This window comes from Anser brachyrhynchus (assembly GCF_964034855.1).
Source record: "Anser brachyrhynchus genome assembly, chromosome: 3".
Classification (NCBI taxonomy): domain Eukaryota; kingdom Metazoa; phylum Chordata; class Aves; order Anseriformes; family Anatidae; genus Anser; species Anser brachyrhynchus.
The window spans coordinates 52,615,554-52,634,933 of NC_137696.1; the positions used below are offsets into that span (position 1 = coordinate 52,615,554).

General features: G+C 38.4%; 1 protein-coding gene and 1 long non-coding RNA gene across 19 annotated transcripts in view; one reads left to right on the forward strand and one right to left on the reverse strand.

Annotated features, from left to right (window-relative positions):
• The window catches only part of LOC308191895, a 32,044-nt gene extending 12,723 nt beyond the window's left edge, over nucleotides 1-19,321 (forward strand). The window contains exon 2 of the long non-coding RNA XR_013948362.1: nucleotides 15-19,321. This is a non-coding gene — a long non-coding RNA (uncharacterized lncRNA). The remainder of the gene's footprint in view (nucleotides 1-14) is intronic.
• Nucleotides 1-19,380, reverse strand: part of QKI (QKI, KH domain containing RNA binding) — a 160,383-nt gene that overhangs the window by 135,703 nt on the left and 5,300 nt on the right. The gene's annotated exons all lie outside the window — the stretch shown is intronic.

The following is a 19,380-nucleotide window of genomic DNA, read 5'->3' on the forward strand; positions in this document are numbered from 1 at the left end:
GAGTTAAAACGAAGAGACATATGAGTATACTAATCTTACTGTTATCCATCCTTTTGTCCTGTGCATTAGTTCAGCCATCTGACTTGACACAATACCAGCAGGCACGAAATCAGCAAGGCAACTAACTTTTTCTAACCATGCACAGCCAGCAAAACTTTAATGAAGAGAATCAACTACCACTAAAGCATCAACCTCCCACAAAGTGAAAAACACAAAAATTGCTACTTAAGTTTCTCTTACTGCACTGAAACTTACTAGTTATTTGCCCTATAAAGATACTATAAAAATATTTTTATTCCACATAGCAAATGGAATGTTCAACACAAACCGCAGTTGGGTATATCAAAACATACTTACCCCATCTTTTAAAATTTGATTCAAGAGAAAGTGACGCTCAACTACAAAAGAAACCTCCCTTAAGAGCAGCATTTTTTATGCTATCACAAGCTCCCATTGACTATCATAGGTACAGATAGATTCAGAATCTTTCTGCTCCTTTTTTGTGATCAACAGATGCTCCTCGCTTTTCAAAAACTCCATTACCTGCTCTATTATTATTAGGTGGATTCTCCTTTCAATAGACTGAGCCATGCTCACTGCCTTCAATCGTAAAAGAGCTTTCGTTAATAACGATGCTACACATGGCTTGACTACTCTGTGAACAGTAATAAGCATTTGGTTAGTGATATTACTTTTAATACCATATTACTATTCAGAATAAAGTAGACTAGACTGCACCTACTGAGCATCCTTCTTTTCTGCCTTACGTACAGTACCTGATTGGCATGCAACACCAGGCCCACATTAGGCAGATGAGCAAACTGAAATCCTGCCTTGGTAGATGAGATAGCCCCAATCCAAGCCACTCTCTGTATTTTGGCCAGTACAAGTCAGAACTACCCTGACGATATTTTCATAAAGTGCACCACTTCACAGCTGCATCGTGTCCTTTGCCACAAGATTCTAGGTGGTGTAGTCGTGTAGTTATGTAGGCTGTCACAACAGCAATCAGCTAAAACCGAGCTAAACAAAACCCACAATCTTTCCTCAAAGGCATTAACTGCACTCTCTCCAGAGAAGTGAAGAATATTTCTTGACAAATTACCGTTGACTTTTTAGAATAATTTATCTGTCCTGAGACCTATGACAATATTCTCATATAATCCTGACTCAAAAAAAAATTGGAAAAAATGCCGTCAATTTATTGAAATCATTCTTCAGAATTCAAAACCACGATTGTTACTATTAACGATTATTTTAATTATCAGATATTTAGGCCCTGCCTTAAGACACATCAATAAGATATAGTCTTCAAGAATAAGCACAATTCTTCTTTTCACATCAATAAATATACACTACCTTGGTCTACAGTTTACCTCTTAAATAAATATTCCCTTTTCCAACACCAAGAGATATTTTATGAGGAATATTAAAGAATCACTTTTCTGGGAAGTAGACCTTTCAACCATCTTATGAAGCACCATAAACAGATCAAGAAGAGTGCTTACAAACTGGCTTTTTCCCCCCTTAATATACTCCAGACAACTAACACATACCCTAAGCTTGACAATTTGTTAAAAAAATCCAGTGTACGTTTACATTTGAAGTTGAAAACTGCAAATGCTTACAGCATGCTTTGGTATGCTTTACCTAAAAAAAGCAGTATACAACAACAAAGCAATTAAGAGCATGAGAGCATGTTCAATATGCATTCAGACCCTTCATGAAATAAAACTTCTCTACATAAAGGATTTTGTTGTTTTGGCTGGTTTTTGTTTTTACAGAAAGTTTACTTTGAGACAACAAGCTCTTGCTTAATATGCACACACAGCATAACAAACACTTGGTTAAGCAATGTATTTTTGATAATTGACAAGTTTTCAGGTAATTGTGACTATTATTCATGAAGCAAAAACATGATCATTTTTCTTTTTCCTTACTTACTTGATTTCCTTAATAAGCTCATCATTGTTCTACAAGTCACTTGTAATAGTCACACAAATCCAATAGCATGGTGGTAAGATACCAGTTCTTCCACAGAAAGAGATCTCGTCCTTACTCTCAACTACTTTTTATTCTTTTTTTTTTTTTTTTCCAGAGAACCATTGTCTGATCCCAGTATCAGAAATATTACTCTTCATGTGAGGTAAAAACGAGCATGCCTGGAAGTCCTCATCTGTGCACATCTTAGGGATCAGTTTTACTACCACAAAACAACTGTGCTCCTATCTGGCAACTTGCTAAATTCAACCAGTCAGCTAGCTAGCATCTTTAGATTCAAAGGCTTCTGCCACATGAAATAAGGTATTAACTGACAGGAGCAGAAGATACTGTCCAGCAGCAGAGAAGGAATGAGATAATTTGCCTCTGGGTTTCACAGATATTTCCTGACAGCAAAGACATGGCAAGACTCCAAAACTTTAGGTTTACTCCAGGATCTGGAATGCAGTTTCCTCTCAGACATATGCTTTTGCCTGTTTATCTCCTCTCAAACCCTCTCCTACCCTCTAAATATCTTTTTTTCCACATTCAAGTCCCTTCTTTCTTCATTCCTTCAGTTTTTCAGAAAGTTCTAGTTCCCATCCAACTTTCCCTTACACCTCCAAACGCGTCTATAGCGCCAGACTTCTTTGTACAACAGCATCTTCCTGACTTTTTCTGTAATACAAAAATTAAAAGATGGCCTTAAAGCAAGAATTTCAGAAGAAAACAAAGCAACTGCACATAACAAGTGAGACTGCTCTCTCAAGTCCATTCCCCAGATGCACAGGAATTGACAGCTGAAACTATGTGGCCTTCTCAGGTGAGTCAAGCACATGAAACCGTGACGTGATAGCTCACTGCTAGGAACTGGATGGAGGTGCAGCACGCATTCAGCAGAATAGACTTCTTGGATGTTTCAGTGCTCAGACACACTTAAATGAACTAATCTGTCTCATTCAACTCTAGGCAGATTTCTAAAACAAAATTATTAAAGCACTTATATTAACAACCTCTCAGAACAAATTCTTAAAAAGTTACTTGAATTTTTTGTTTTAAAATACCGAGACTTTCCCTGTTTTCATCCTTTAAAATTTTTTAACGTTTTGGTTGAAGCTTTCAGTATAGTTCAGCCTAAGCCATACACTTGGCATGAGAAGTTTTAGGTAACTCTGCAAAGTTGCATACAACACACAAGGTCATTTAATGAGATACATTATGCAACCTTAATCGTAAGTCGTATCGAGAGCTACTTAAAAGCCTGTATAGTAAGACTTCTGCCATACTGCTTAGCTTACTGTACAGTACATTCCCAGCCCCCACAACAGAAAAAGCAACCTAAATGGGCAGATATGGAAAAAAGCTATGACAATGTGGCACATTTCAGACATCACACTGCAGCTTTGACTGAAGTTACCCAATTCACGTGCTCGTAAGAAACATGTTTTTTTCTGGATTACTGAAATAAGATTTCAATTTGCACATTAAAAATAGTACAATCACTGGTATCATATAAAAGTATTCTTCTTTTCAGTGTGACAGTATTCAGTACCAAATACTACGGTGAAATTTAACATCAGATTTGCTAGCTTTCTGAAAAAGTCACTACCTGAACTTTGTCTCATGGTTTGTCTCAGGCAATTCAGAGAAATAAACTAAGAAGAAAACTGCCACCACTATGCTAAGATGCAGCCAACTTTTAATATGGGCTTCAAAATGGAACCAAGATGAGGCCTCAACTATGCACCAACTTACACTACCAATTCCAGCTTTAATTGTCCAAAAGAATGCTCTGCCTGCATAGATGAACCACTGCACATTAAACCGCAGCCATGTACTACTCCTAATGGCATATGGCCGAGACTACATTACCAGAAGTGGAATAAAATTTTAACACCTACTATGTTGAATGGAAATAGGCAAGTTTAATTTTCTTCTCCCATTTAACATTCAAGACTTGTTTTTATAAGCTTTGAGTACAAAAGCAGTCAAAATCTAAAATAGCATTTCAGGTTTATGTTCTCTGCTAGTCTCCCTCTCCTCCCCTTTAACTCTTCTTTTTCATCACCTGTTCCCACGTACTGGCTGCAGGGGGGAAACAATTCTCTTTTGAAATCGTCTTTGAAGGATAAAGAAAAAAGCATAGGCAAATAGTCAATACCATCCTGCCACTAGACCTGCAGAGCATCTGCTAAGAGCTTGACTGCTTTCAATTACACTGGGGGAGAAAAGGAGCAGAAAAAATAAAAAAAAACTTCACAGAACAGATGAGTAGAAGAGTGGTTTGGGGGTCCTCTCTCCATTACCAATATTCTAAAAACGCATTAACTCATTACAGCATGATTTTCTTATTGAAAATGAAACCAGACCATCACACCATAAGATGTTCTTGAAAGTACCAACAAGCACTCTAGGTAAAGTTTATAGAGCTCCCCACAGTGTAGCAAGGAACTAGAAATACAACCAGTAACACAAGTTATAATTACCATTCAAAAAAGCCTGGTTGCGTGCTGAATACGTTTGAGCCTGCCAGGAAATGCTTACGTAAATTCTCTTAAGCTTTCCTCATTAATGTCATGAGTACTGAATGAAAAGATCTAAGCTGGCATATTTTTTTTTGAGCTTTGAAAGTCAACCTTTGTCAGGGCTCCTCTAATAAAAAAAAATCCAAATAAAACCACAGTGAACTGTGAAGTTCTTCAACTGTAGCTGTGTACTTCAAACAGGAACACAAAACTGGAAGGTCTGCACCCCATCTATGTAAGACGCTGGAATGAACCCCCAACTCCTCGAGGAGTAAGTTCAAGAAAGCATTTTTGGGAACCACCCCTGTTTCCTGCAACATATCCTCTTTAGGTCAGTCATGAAACTGAAGAGAAGCATAGAGATATTGCTCATTACATGATAAGAGAGGAAAAAATCTTTACTTATCTGGACACCTCTTGAGAATTTCCAATACCAGGAAGATATCCTAAATACATGTTCAGTTGCTGCCACTATAGGAGCATATTCTGCAGCAAGATCAACAGAGCACAGTGTAATTAAACAGATTTCTCTAACACTTTATGAAATTATTTCAAGATTGTAAATCACATAGATTGTGTTTGAGAAACTTGATAAGATTTCCTTTTTTTTTTTTCCTCCTGGATGTTAATAAACTGAGTTTTACCTACTTACAGAAGTAGCAGCAATCAGTACAACTTGGAAGTAAACTGTTTCCCATCTCCTTCCCTCAATCTTCCATTCTTGCAAGAAAAAATAACCAAAAGGCAAATCTAATTCCACAGATTCACACACAGCCACTTCAATGTTTTAGTTCATTCCCTGACTTAAGTAAACAATACTAAATAAACAACCTCCTCTTTCGGAAAGAATTTACTGCTAACACAGCTTTCACATTTGGTTAAGAACATAGAAGATAAGTTTAACACTGTTTTTAATGTTCTGTTGAGTTTTAAAAAAACTACATTTTTTTCTTAAAGTTTTTCATAAAATTTCTCAGAATAGAATACTTCTCAAAATTTAACATATTTTGGTCCAGAAGCTGATTCTCAGATCAATTTCTGAACTTGAGAACGATTAGAGGCCCTATTTCAAAGTATATGTATTTACCACAGACAAATTGAAAATGGAGTTTTACAAATTCAGGCAACAAAGCAGAACAGAAGCTAAACTATGAATGAAAGGTAATGCTGCAGAGAACAATGCTTTAGAAAGTTATGAAATGTTAGAATAGATTTGTGACTCTTTGTGAGCACTGGAACCCAGAATGTAGCAGACTAAATTCAATGCTACATGCAAAGTAAATTGCATGAAACAAATGATGAGCCCTCAGACGTAATATTAAGGTTGAACAGAACCAAATCAGAAAAAAGGTGCGCATCATTCTGAGGAGCATAGCAAGCATTAAAAAGTTGTTGAATTTTAAGGAAAGTCCAGAAGAAATCAGAAACCTGGACTATCAAAAGAGCATTACTCCAAAAAGTCAGCGTTGCCATACTAATTCTCCGTTCTTTGAAGGAGCACACTGCTGCTGAAAAAAATGCAGGCATCACCATCATTCACCCTACTCACAGCTACATAGCTGCTTAACATCCGCACCAGCTCTGCTTTAGTGAGCCAATTCAACTCACTAATCGAGCAGAAGACTATTCCTATGTTTTCTCTGTTTACTTGATTCACTTTCTTTCACATTAATCAGCTCAAACAGGCCATGTAAGAATCCACTGAATGCCAGAATCAGCAGAAAGGAAATAGCAGGGACAATTTCCCCAACAAGAACCTCTTTTCGGCATCACCAAGCCACTACACCAAAACCGTAACTTCTCTCCAAGGCTTTCCAGTCATTTTTACCTAACAAACAGGTCCTATAGTTATTTTTCAGTAAACAGATTGTTCAATCTCTTTTTCTGCTAACATATGCATTCTGGTTTCAACTCTAAAACTGTATTTAGTTTTCCCGGATTGCATGGGCACCTTCGAATGCTTGCAATTCAGAAGGCAATAAAAAGCATAGGACCTGCCTAAAATCTACCAGCTAACTCTGAATATCTGTAAACATCAGAAATTATTTACCGGGAGGGAAATAAGAATTCTAAGGAAATGTTGGTCCCACTTCCAATAAATCCTGGAAATAATGTGTTCATTAGAATCTACTGCTGTCTCAGAAGATTAGCTTTACTTAATATGAGTTACAAATCCTATAGAGGAGTTATGAGTTATAAATCCTATTGCCCATTTCTCAAGCAATTTAGGCCATGATTTTCCTGGGACATCGGATTTCAAAATAAAAATAATCCAAAATGGTGAAACACATTTAAGAACTTGTCAACCATTCATTTTATCTTGCTTTAAGTGTATACTTGAAGCCAAAGAATATGGACAAGCCACGGACAAGGAACAGTGAAGGGCAGACTTCTGACAACCATCAGTAATTAGGCTGAACTGCTTTCCCCACACAATTGTTCAATAATCCTAATGTCTACTAGCAATAAAGGGTACTGCCTCTTAGAAAGCTTTTCATTTAAAAAAAAAAACTAAGTCTACAAGGATTGCTAACAGTTGATTTTCTGGAGGGCAGAAAAAAGTTAAAATGGGAACAAGAAAGGAGAAGACCCTGTATAACAGAAATCAGGCAACGTTTTACCTTTAGGAATGTAGGAAGATTTTGTGAGGGTTGGTGAAGGCTTTCTAGACTACTTATTCACAACTGAGGATTACTACTTCGTCAGCATATTTAGGGAACATATAACCAAGAAAATCATTCTGGCACAGACTACCATTCTTCTGATTTTTCTGATTTCATTTAAGAGGAGAAACTGAATCAATGAAATCTTTGAAAAATACACTTAGCAGATTCTTCCAAATTCCACATCTGATGTTTTACTGTTAAATGTTTCTATTCTCTTCACCATAAAGACTGAAAAACTCCAAAGCTATTCATTCTTAATTCTGCTTGAAGATGGTCACTTCTCAAAGCACTCAAAAGCACTGCAGTGAAAAGGCTCAGTTAGGTGCCCGAAGTACCTATTTCTAAATGAATCTATTTGCAGTTAGTTCTCTGTACAGATGATATTTATATCATCTTTCATTAAGTTCCCTAATTAAAAAAAGTCAAAACATTCCTTAACATAGTACTTTCCATAAATAGGAATTTTATTTGTAAATTCAGTTCCTAATTACCATATATGAAGAACATCAACACTGAGTACTATTAAAAACTAAAGAGCATTTAGGAGTTGCTGAATTGTATCAGTATCAACAACTTTGAAAAATGCTGTCCCTCTACCACAAACTATGCTGCATCATATTACAGGAAGCATCCTACTTCCACAGCTACTAATGGGACGACTTCGAGACCAGTTAAATCACTTATGACGTTGCTTCTCACATCAGTGTAACGCTGCAAACAGCCTTCAAATACATGCATATGCTTTTTTTTCAAAATCTCAAATGACACTAGGGTTAAATCTGATATATATGGCTAAGTTGGTAATTTCTGTTCATTATTCATATTAGGTCCTACTTTATAACAGGAGCAAGTTTCAAGAAAATAACGGAATAGGTTTTTCCAAAAGCCTTAACATGTAAAGTTTAAGCAACAAGGTCATTCTTTTTAACAAACTGTATCTAGTTCTTAAATAAAGGAAGACTGAAGCATCATCCATCTGAACTAAACAGGCCAAGCAAAATACCCTGCAATTCCTATGTTCTCCTCAATGTCGAAATGGGTGGATAAATTTAAAGCCTGCTCTCTCCGGAGTTGCTTTATAGGCAATTTTCTCCCAGTATCAAGGTCTGCAATTTCCATTTGGCTGCCAGTTTGCGATTAAATTCATCACCTTTATTATAAAAATGTGCTGCACTCCATGGCCTGCTGCACAAGAATCGTAAGGAAGACATTTTTCACTGCTAACAGCAGCATCGTTCTGAGGCAGCCATCACATCCATCCAGACATTAGCGTCTCCAATGCAATGCAAGGACCTATCACTCACGTGAAAAAGCCCTAACCACGGGTATACCTCAGAGGAAGTTCTTCACAGGTGGTACCTTTAGTTCAACTTTTTCAGTAAAACCACCATTACGTCCTATTATAAGTGCTTTTAGAAGTCAATAGTTTGCAAACAAATATCTTGGCATTAAACTTGTCTACTTCCATCAATAAAAATATTCCTGGAACCAAAATCAGTTCCTCATATTGACTACACCTTCACATGTCTTGCACTCCTTTCTAAAAAAAAACACGACACCAGAAATTGAGACAATTTCATGTGTTTTATTAAACGCGCTACAGAATTCTTCTAATGTACATTTTCTGTTCATATTAAGGGGTTCTTTCCCTATGACTCTTTTTTGATTTCAAATTTCTACTGATGTTTCCTCATGCAAAGTCATATACTTTTTCTTCAAAGTTTTTGGGCAGGCCTAGAAAGTCATCTGGAAGAAAATACTGAATCTTGCTCTCTCTTCTTACTGAATCGATAGGAGCCAATGCAATTCAAGCAAACTATACAATGTGTTTTAACGTCCTTTTTTCACCAAAGAATTAGAACAAATGCCCTGTCTTCATTTTGCTTCTTTTCATACAACGCTACCTGAGGTAAACAGCACAAAATTACAAGTTGTACTTAAAAGCAAAAATCTACTACCGGAAACACAGACTGGGAACTCTGTTATTTCGAAGCAGCAAAATGATAGCTATCAACATGAATATGAGCTAAAAGCCACATGCCAAATCTTTATGAACCGTGGCAGTTAAATTCTTATTGCTTTGTGCTTCATGGGATGCAAAACTTTAAATTACACTAAAGCGACGAAGACAATATGAAGTCAGAATAAAAATTTAATCTTAGTATTCTCGTTAAAAAAGCACAAGAATGCAATTATAGCATGTCAAATAATTAACTGTACTAGTCAAACTGAGAGGTAATCAACTTGTATTAAGAGGTGAGCAAACTATAAGCACTATGCACCGTATGACTTAATTTCCCACGTTAGCTTATTTAACTACTACCCAGTTGTACAACCAATGCTGCATCTCAAAAGATGCGTTTCTCTCATATTGCTATTCAAAAATACTTTGCTATCCGAAGAGCAACTCATATCTAGTAAAAGCTACTGCATCTCAACAGCCAGCCTCTCCAGTGATGTCATCTCAAACTAATTCACTTATGCGACCATGTAAGCGAAGATACCAACACTGGAAATACTAATGCTGCTCTGGTCAATTCTAACACGACTTCTTGAGACATAAATTGTTACACCATAAATCTCTGATCTTTAACTGGTAGACCTTCAAAAATGAAGTAAATCATAGGCACATATCAGAACTTATTAAATCTTGCATGATCGAGATGTTGTACACCAAATCAATGGCACTCCCATTTCATTTCATGTGACACATTTAGACTTCAGTGACTAACAATACTGACGTATTACATGGCATTAGCATCAGTGCAAATTAGAGAAACGATTTCATGAATATGAATTCTAAAAACCAAAGGTAACCAAAGCTCTTTAGCCTATAAGGCTATAAAATTAAATTTAAATTTCAAGGAAAACTGCTAAACATTCGTTAATATTACAGAATAATATTGGAAAGTTTCTCTTGGTAGAAAAAAGGCATCTTGTCACACTAATTAACTGCTTTCTACTGCAATGCAGCACAAAAAGCTGATTTCAACTTAACTTTATTGAATACAATAGCTTGGTATTTGCTAGCTTAAGTCCCGATTACAGCCCAGCGCATTTAACAATTGGCACACCAACTTCCGGGACTTTTGAATGAAATTATCAACTAAATAAGATAATGCAACATCAGTGTTTACCTCTTGCCACTACAGCAAAAGCTGAGATTGGAGCTTTTCTAACGGTAACTATGATGAGAGAACAATTACTGCTTTGTCAGGATCTACAGATTTAACCAAAATACGATTTATTACAAAAGAAATTTAAATTTAAAACCTGGTATTTCTAAGCTGCATGAAAGTATTCTTCATTCAATACCAGAACATTTCAGCTGAAGTGCAGCCCACCAACACCACAGTAAGAACAGCAAATACTGCTGCATTAAAACCCGCTGGATACGTGGGGTCTGCAGAGGACTCCCCCTCCCCTTCCCCATGAAGCTTCACAGCTATACCAATCCCCTGTATACTTTATAATTATACCAGAAATAAAACGACCCCTAATCCTACTAGATCTCATCCCCACAGACGACGTTCACAGCAGAGTAACCTCCCCAGTGCTGACGGAAGGATGCCGCCTCCCTACCGCAGGAGGAGGGGGAGGACAGCACGAGTACATGCGCAGCCTAGGAACAGGCAGAGCGCATTAACACAAAACTAATATTTATTTTACCCGTCTGGTAGCCAAGATCTCTGCCACCTACAGAATTAAAATGCTTAAGGTACTCTTAAAGAGAAAACTACTGCATAAAAACTTAAGTGACAAATTCCAGTTAGTTTCAGAACAGCCTCTTTTAGGAACAAACTATTAAGCGGAAAAAGTGCAAACCACCATACAAGTTAAGCGTTCAGTAATTAAACCGAATGCTAGCTGTAAATCACATGTACTTTTCCAAACACGATTTTATAACCTTCAAATGCAATGCAGATTTCAATTACAGTAGTTCTGATTATTTCCTAGAACCACCAGAAAGAACCTTATGAATTAAGACTACATACTCGGCGTCGATTTAAAGAACGGATTGATTATGTAGGCAAGATCCATACATGGACCAACACATATTAAACATAATGTGAGAGGTATTTGTCAACTCCTTTATGTTTTGTTCCAGCTGGTTCATCACTAGGGCCAAACAGCAAGTCACGTCAGCTTGCAGAACTCTCCCGTCAGGGGAAAAGTTTGGAAGAAAATTCTCCTGAAATATTTACAGCTACAAGTACCTGAACATCTGGAATTTCCTTTAATATTCCTGTTTACGAATGACATCAGTGTGACTATTTTAATGGAATTATAATTGAAAGCTACAGATGCCCTTAAATACAGCCTAGTACTGAAAGTATTCTGTAATAGCAGACCAAACAGAATTCCGTACGCTATGTCTCTTATACCCACTCTTGGCAATTAACACCTGCAAAACCATGCATTTTCAAGTTCCAGTACCGCAAACTGGACTCTATCTCACTACACTTTTGAAAATATAATTAGATTCTTTACATGTCATCCAGGGCAACCTACTCACGTTCTGTAAATACATAATAGCAGTAAGTCCTAAGAAAGAATAAATGCAGATAGGCAAAACAAGCTCCACTGTACATAACGATGAATGCCAATTGTTCTCATGACCTCCTTGGAGTTTCTTGTTTCATAATTTTACTTCTGCCCACAAACAAGGACAACTGCTATAATGAAAATTCCTTTAAGTCAGTGGTCTTCAACCTTTTCCATTTACAGACCAACAAAAAGTTCCCAAACAAGGTGAAGGCTCAGTGCAGCCAATTTAAATCTCCCAACAACAGACTTCCTTCTTCTTCTTTATCTTCTGCAACTCTTTCTATGCAGTGCGTCTGCAAACCATAGGTTGAAAAACACCACCCTGGTAACTCACGTTGCTTTTCACATGGCTCCATTAACTTCGCAAAAGAAAAAGATGCTGTCTACTTCGGAGAGAACGTGATCCTGGAGGTCTCATATCAAACAGTATTTTCATGCGACAGCAGGATATAAACCTTTAAGAGTTAGGTCTAGAGAAAAAAAACTTTTGATGTTACCTTTTGTGTAAGAGACTACAGAGTTTCGCGGAAGATACTATAGTATGAAATATATCTGCTTTGTAATTCTTTGCTATGTCAGAAAAGGTTAGGTACAGGAGTGAGAAGAGTAGCTTGGCGTAAAAAAAGAGGAAAAATACCACAGATTATGTTGGAAAAACAGTCAGTACACATAAAGGAACCTTGAAAAGATTGTAAAAACATGAACTTCACTCAAAAATACCTCCATTTTTACTACCCTAAGAAAGGGTTCTGCCAGACAGATGACCTGCAACAAGCTGCTGCCTCACACTGCTGCTGGAGAATCTCAGGAAAACTAACTGGAAACTGACTGGTCTAGCTCCATTCCTGACAGTAAACAAACTAGAAGTAAACTATGGAGAGAGCTCACTAAATTGACTTAATAAAGTTAATGAAGTCATTAATGTTCAACCTGCAGTATTTTAAACTACTTAATGTCAAAACACTGCCAGGAGACACAGCACTTCAATGGCTTATGCATAAGAAACACATCTTATGTTCTGGGGTTTTGTTTTTTTAAAGAAAGAAAGATAAAAGCTATGAGACAAGACATTTTAAAAGATCAGTTCCGCCACCCCTAAACAAGATCTCCAAGTATCTGAACTATTGAAAAACCACATGACAAGCTACTTCAAATCTCTCACACTACGACAGTCACTGATACCTTTATACCTCAGCGCTATCTTACTTTCCTAAATCTTGACAGCAAAACAGAATATAATCTCATAATGTTTGAAGGCTAACTTAAACTGTTACTCTCTCTTTGCAAACTGGGAACGTTTTCTGAGCAAGAAGATGTTTCAGTTCAAAACACCAGTACAAGAAGGTATTTTGATCTCTGTTTCTTTCACATAATGACTTCACAGTTTCAACATCAATGTATAATACATTTTTTGTAGCTACTTATACAGTGACATGCTTAAAAAATGTACTATGTCATTAATGTTATTTTTTTGTGATACCACTGCTGATAGGTGCATAGTATTTGTATCCATATTTATGGCATCGTGTTGCACCAATTTGCTTAACAGCCTGGAAATTATCCTTGTTTCATTACTAGCTGTATTCACTCCTTCACCTTCCGAAGAAAAAAAACACAACAGAAAAACAACTGTTAATAACAGTTCATGCTGCCTTTCAACTACATGCATTGCGTACTATGAGAAACTACTAATCCCTCTAACTATGCTAGGAAAAAAAAAAGTCTTTAAATGTTAGCAATTTATTAGCATTTTGCCTCGGTATTTAGAATTTAATAAGAGCATGCAACAAATGCTTGAAGAAATACAGAAGTTAACACAGCATCTTCCGGTTTATTCTGGAGCTCAGTTATGAACAAATGCTTTAAGATTTCAGCAGCGAAACTGCTTTATCCAGAAGAGAAACATGTACCACAGATCTAGTTTATCTGTACAGCAATTTATACTCTAACAATATTCTTATACCATACCATTATGGCTACTGTACATACTGACTGAAATGCTTATCTTCACTGATTTCTGTATTGAATTCTGCTGAAGACTGAGAAACCCTGTACATAGAGAACAGAACCTACAGTAACTACGCAGAAGAAAATCCATATGAACAGCCTCCCACAAACTAAAGAACTTTACTTGTTACTTGAAACAGTTCTCCACATATCAGGTGTTCAACAACTTGATACAAGTCATAAAAAACAATTCTAGCACAAACCACACTGAATGGGATTACAGACTGTGCACATGAGAAAAATGACTTAGTTTTGCTAGCGCATTGATGGGTACAAAAAAAGGTAATTGTGTTTCTCACTTAACCTCCTCAGATTCACAACTATTCCCTTTACCCTGCAAAAAAAGTAATGAGATTTTAAAATGAAAGTAACCACAGTTGTAAGAACTAAGAAAGCTGAGTGCAAAACTTCAAGCAAAATTAAGTTCAGAATAAACCAAGTTTACTTCAGATTTAATTATTGATTTTTTTTTGATTGCCAAATAAGGTTGCTGAGATTGCAAACGTCAAGGGAAGTTCAGGAGTCTGTCTCGAAAACAATTCACATTTATCAGTCCTACAGATTGACGTAAATGTTTTTCATAAAATATAATCCAGTTGTCCATCTGCCATTTTCAGGCGTCAAATTTAGCAACTGTCTTGAGCTGTACAAGGGACGGTTTCTTTTCTACTCAGCCAAGCAAGGGAGCGCCGCTCCTCCTCGCTCAATTATCCAGCACACACCTAAATACCAACTGCCACCCCTCAAAACTCCAGCAGTAGCTGCAGTGGCTATCTACCGCAGCATCCATTTCTCCCCAATTCATCATCGTCAGCTTTCTTGCTGACACTCTTCTGAGCTGCCTAGCTGATGAATTGCTCTGCTATTCATCCCATGTTAATCTGAGGCTGACGCAAGAGTAGCTTTTTGAAGACACTTAACAGTATTAAAACTCGGCACTACCAAGCGCCCTCGGTGTGCATTAAACCTCCCATTTGGAACCAACAAGTTTCCTCATGAATAGGTAAGAATAAAATACAGTCACTAAATCAACAGGCACTACGTTTATGTACCCCGTTACCTATAGACAGGCTTCCTTGGAAGCTACCCATAATTTTTTTAGAAACCAGCAATACTTTGATCTGTACAGATTTTAACCTCAATAAAGCCTCTATTAAGTCGATATATGGAGGATTTTTTTCCTCCAGCTCCTGAAACGATCATCAAGCATTTCCTAAATGTCACAGGTCTCTAAAAGAAGAAGTTCTTTGCATTCTACAAGCTTAATAGGCCTATTTCAAGAAAGCCAGTTGTCCATTTCTCAGTTTCTTCCATGGCAAGTTTGAATTTTAGATGTTTTTTTCCCAGATATTTTCCCCCAAAGGATTATGTTAGTCTTATCACAAAAATAAAAAATTATCCACAGAGAACGAACGTGAGAACACCACCAACTCCAAAACCCGAGATTCAAGTCTGCATAAACATGTTATCACAACAGCTAAATACACTTCTCTCTAAAAGCAGCAGCAGCCACTAATTTTATAGCTATGAGATACTGAAATATCATTCTTGCTCTCTGGATGTTTTACTATATATAGAATCGGTCAGTCTTCTTGATGCAACCTTGGTCAGAATTCATTTCTAATACCTACAGTATCATCTGTGCCCTGATTTTGCTTGACTAATGAATAGGCTTGAACAAAAAGTTGTCAGAGCTATGTGAAAAGTGGGAACAAAAAGAATCCACATGAAGAGTCTCATGCACTCCAGGCTGATTCAGAGGCAGTATCAGATTTCCATAAAAGCTTCAAGTAATTTAAAGAAATAGCAATTGCCTTGTAAACTCACTGGATATGAGCCTCTGTGACTATATTTATCTTTATGATATGATACTTAAGCAATTAAAGAACTGCCAACAACTTGCCTCCACCATCACCTCGCACGCGCCGTTCTCTCCCTGCAGACAGCCTTCAGAGCAGGAACACCGTCCTTTAAACAGGACAGCTGGGCCTACGGCAGCATTTGGGCTTAAACACACACACCAACTACCACAGACTCTTGTCACGTCGTATTTATGCAAAGTTAGTTTGGGAGTTGGTTGCAGGGAGAGGGAGAGAAGGTGACGGTTTGAGAGCTTCTTGAAAAAAGGTTGATGTTCATTTTTGATGGATGGGTGCAGCTCATCCTTCAAAATGAGACTAACAAAAGGTAACTAAAAGCAGTACACAAAGATGAGTAACGCTGCTCAAAAGCAAACATCACAGGGTCACAGGAGTTTTGTGTCCTCCTCCTTCCCCCCTTTGCTGCAACAAAACTAGAGGTATTCCACAGCAAACAGAAGTGGATTTGGCTTATTTGACACCTAAACACTGAAAACTATTCATTAACTTTTGACATAATTAAACACAGGTTATTAGATTATACTGCATTAAGAATATTAATTTATCTGCTACTGCTTCAAAGTCTGATAAATAAATGGAAGCTTTCAGTGACATCAGCTGAATGGTTTAGTTGAGTTGCCAATTAAATACATAAACCAGAAGATTAAGTTTTTAGTGACACCTGTGCTGGATGAATCTGACGCTTGCTTTTTAAAATTTTAGGCATATCCTGTCTCCTAGGTACTAACGAAGAAAATACACCCTGATCAGGATAGGACATTTCCACCAGCTAGAAGTCAGCTATTTCTAAAGCAGTTCTTTAATCTGAATTAAACAATCAAAACAATAACGTTTGTTATTTCAATCGTTGAAGGATTTAAACAATTCAGCAAAGTCTGGCTTCCATCTAGCGTCAGCTAGTCTGAAAATAGTCATCTCCTTAAAACTTTGAATGGACCAGATGCACAATCGGTTGACGTCCAGTTAGGACTTTCTGACTTTAAAGTAAATGTTTGAACAAACGTACTTCTCTCCCCAAGCCTCTGCTCTGTATCTTCGGCCCTGAACCACCCCAGCCATTGTGCCAACGCAACTATTCTGAGATCCCATATGGTGAGCTCAATCATAGCTCCAATCCCTCGGAAAAGCAAGCCAGCAACATACGAAAACAAACTCAAAAAGCCCCGACCAGTCCAGGGTAACAACTGACCTTTTAAGCCAGGCACCACTCCACCAGATAAGGGTACACAATGCCGCGTTATCTTCCTCTGCCTCCCCTCCCACATCAGCCGCCCTCCTGATGCATTACCCCTCAAAACCGTCTCAGTGTAACTTCCCAGAGAAGCAACAAGGCTTTAACGTTTGTCAGGTTCGATCTTCTCCTTTTCGAATCCAGCCTTAAATAAAGTGTTAACATTTCTGAGGCTATATACCATTAAAAGCGTTAACTGTCCCCCTGTTAATATCCTCAAATGTCTGTCAGGCATTACACAAATAGCTTCACGGCTTATTCCCTTTCAAAACTGCTATCTTGAGGATGCTTCCAGCCCATGCACTTCCTGCAGCACCGCAATGAAGTCAGAAGTATCAAAGCACTTCTGCGTACACCCTTGTGCTGGGAACACACAACCTCTTATGTAATTTGCTGCAACAGGGAGTAAAAATAGGTGCAGCTGCAAAGCAGTCAGGAGTATTTGGAAAAGTGAATTGTCACAAAAATCAGTTCTCAAATGAAAAGTCATCGAAGTAGTTGTCAATTGTTGCTCAGTATTTCAAAATTTGAGAACTAAAAAACCCACCCCCACACCTGTTTGCATAACCACAGCGATTCCGAGCACTAAGAGGTGCCCGTGAAACCGGCAGTGTATCTGTCAGTGCTCGGCCATACAGCTGCCTGGACAGAAGAGCTGTAACTTGCACCAGCTCCTTGCTCTCCTTGGACACCCAGCCGATGAGCCATGGACAAGTTTCTAGTGGAAACACGAGTAATACAGTCGAGGGGCAAGCTCTGCTAACGAAGCTGGGTATTACTTCTTTTCAAGGCTGTCCTGGCGGCTTTGCCCGTTCGAGTATCAATTGTCTCAAAAATCTAAGTTCGGCTACTGAAAAACTAACTTTGCGTGTATTAATACCCTCCAAGAAAAACAGCCAAAAAAATCCACCCAAACCCTAATATTACTTTAACTGCCCTGCACACGGTGTCTCTGTGTATTTTCTCAAGTCAAAAGCAGAGAAAATAACATTGCTTAACTTTCAGCCACGCCACTCTTTGCCTCGTCGGAGCAAAGGGATCTGATTCAGCTTACAGACATTACAGCTGTCTGTTTCGAAACCCAAGGAGCAGCTCCAACGTGCCTCGCAGACCGAGATCCTCCTGCTACAAAACCGCAGACACGTCTTGTACGGCGCTTCCACCGACCGACCTAACCCATTACATTAGGCGCATCGAGGCTAAAAACACCAGCACCTTCACTGCTGCGACCAGCCTCGTGTTACTGAAGTTGCAAGAAAACATCATAAGCAAAAGAAAGTTTTCCTAATATGCACTTTGACTAAAATCAGTACAGAAAAATCCAGGCAACCTGCACGAGAAGTTGCGAGTAGGGTTTTAATAACGCCGTGGGCCACCAGGCGAGGGCATTTCGTTACCGCACCGCGTCCCACCCCCACCCCCCGGGGCTGCGGCCCTGCTGTGGTCCTGGGGCAGCCCAGCAGCAGGGGCCTGGGCGCCCCAACAGCACCCACGGGCACACGGCCGGGCGGGTGCCGCCACGCGCCTGCTCCGGAAAGGACGGCACTTGAAGGTTACAGGCGCTGGTTACAGACAACTCAGGGGACTCGCTTTTCTAGCAAATTCTACAGAACTCGGAGCGTTTCAGGCAGCATCCCACTCCTGACGTGTCCTTATGTAGTGTACTCGGGGGAGAAACGTTTCAATTTAAGGCGGGCTGAAAGAGCCCAGCCGGCCAAAGGCAGTCACTGAGCTATGGAAGGAGCTCTTCGTTTCGTACCTGGCCTCCCCTCCACGCACACAGCGTTCACCAAACCCCGGCCACATATTTTTGGCTTGTGAGTTTCTCTTCTGACGCACATGAACCTAATTTTCATAATTAAGACATTCCGAGTGCTTTTTTCACTTTTTAAAGTGCTTTTCAGTTGTTTTCTTGCACTTTGCCGTAACATTAACCAGCACATCTTCACTTTTTCTTCAAGCGGTACAAAACCAACGTGTACCAGTCCCTAACACAACCTGCACTCATCAGTTGTTTCTAGCTGTAATTGGAAGGTTTTTAATTACACTAGTTACTCTGGAAAATATCACCTACTATTTAAGATGAGGAAAGTACCAACTCAATTCCAACCTTAAGGAATGAGTAACAATAAACAAAAATGATGAAAAGAATTCATACAGGTTTCTCCTGTTTTAAAGGCAAATTCATCAGCAGCTCCTGAGCAGTACTGTAAGTCTACTGAGGTTTCTCTTACTTAAAAAATTGTAATAATGAAATTTTAGTCATCTAGTAAGCAACGGTGAACAAACTGCTTGCAAACTGGGAGCTTTAAAACAATTGCTTTATTAAACTTCAAACTTTTATCAGTCAAAACAACATCCATCATCTTTTTAAGAGAAGTTACACACCAGGTGACAGCAATCGTGTAAATGCTACAGATACATCTCCAAAAATAACTTAAAAAAATTGTACTGAGGGGCAGCGATAAGGGGGGAAAAAAAAGCTCCGAACATTTTTTTCCAAGCTAAAAAAAATAAGTTTCCCTAAGTGCAATGCAGCTTTG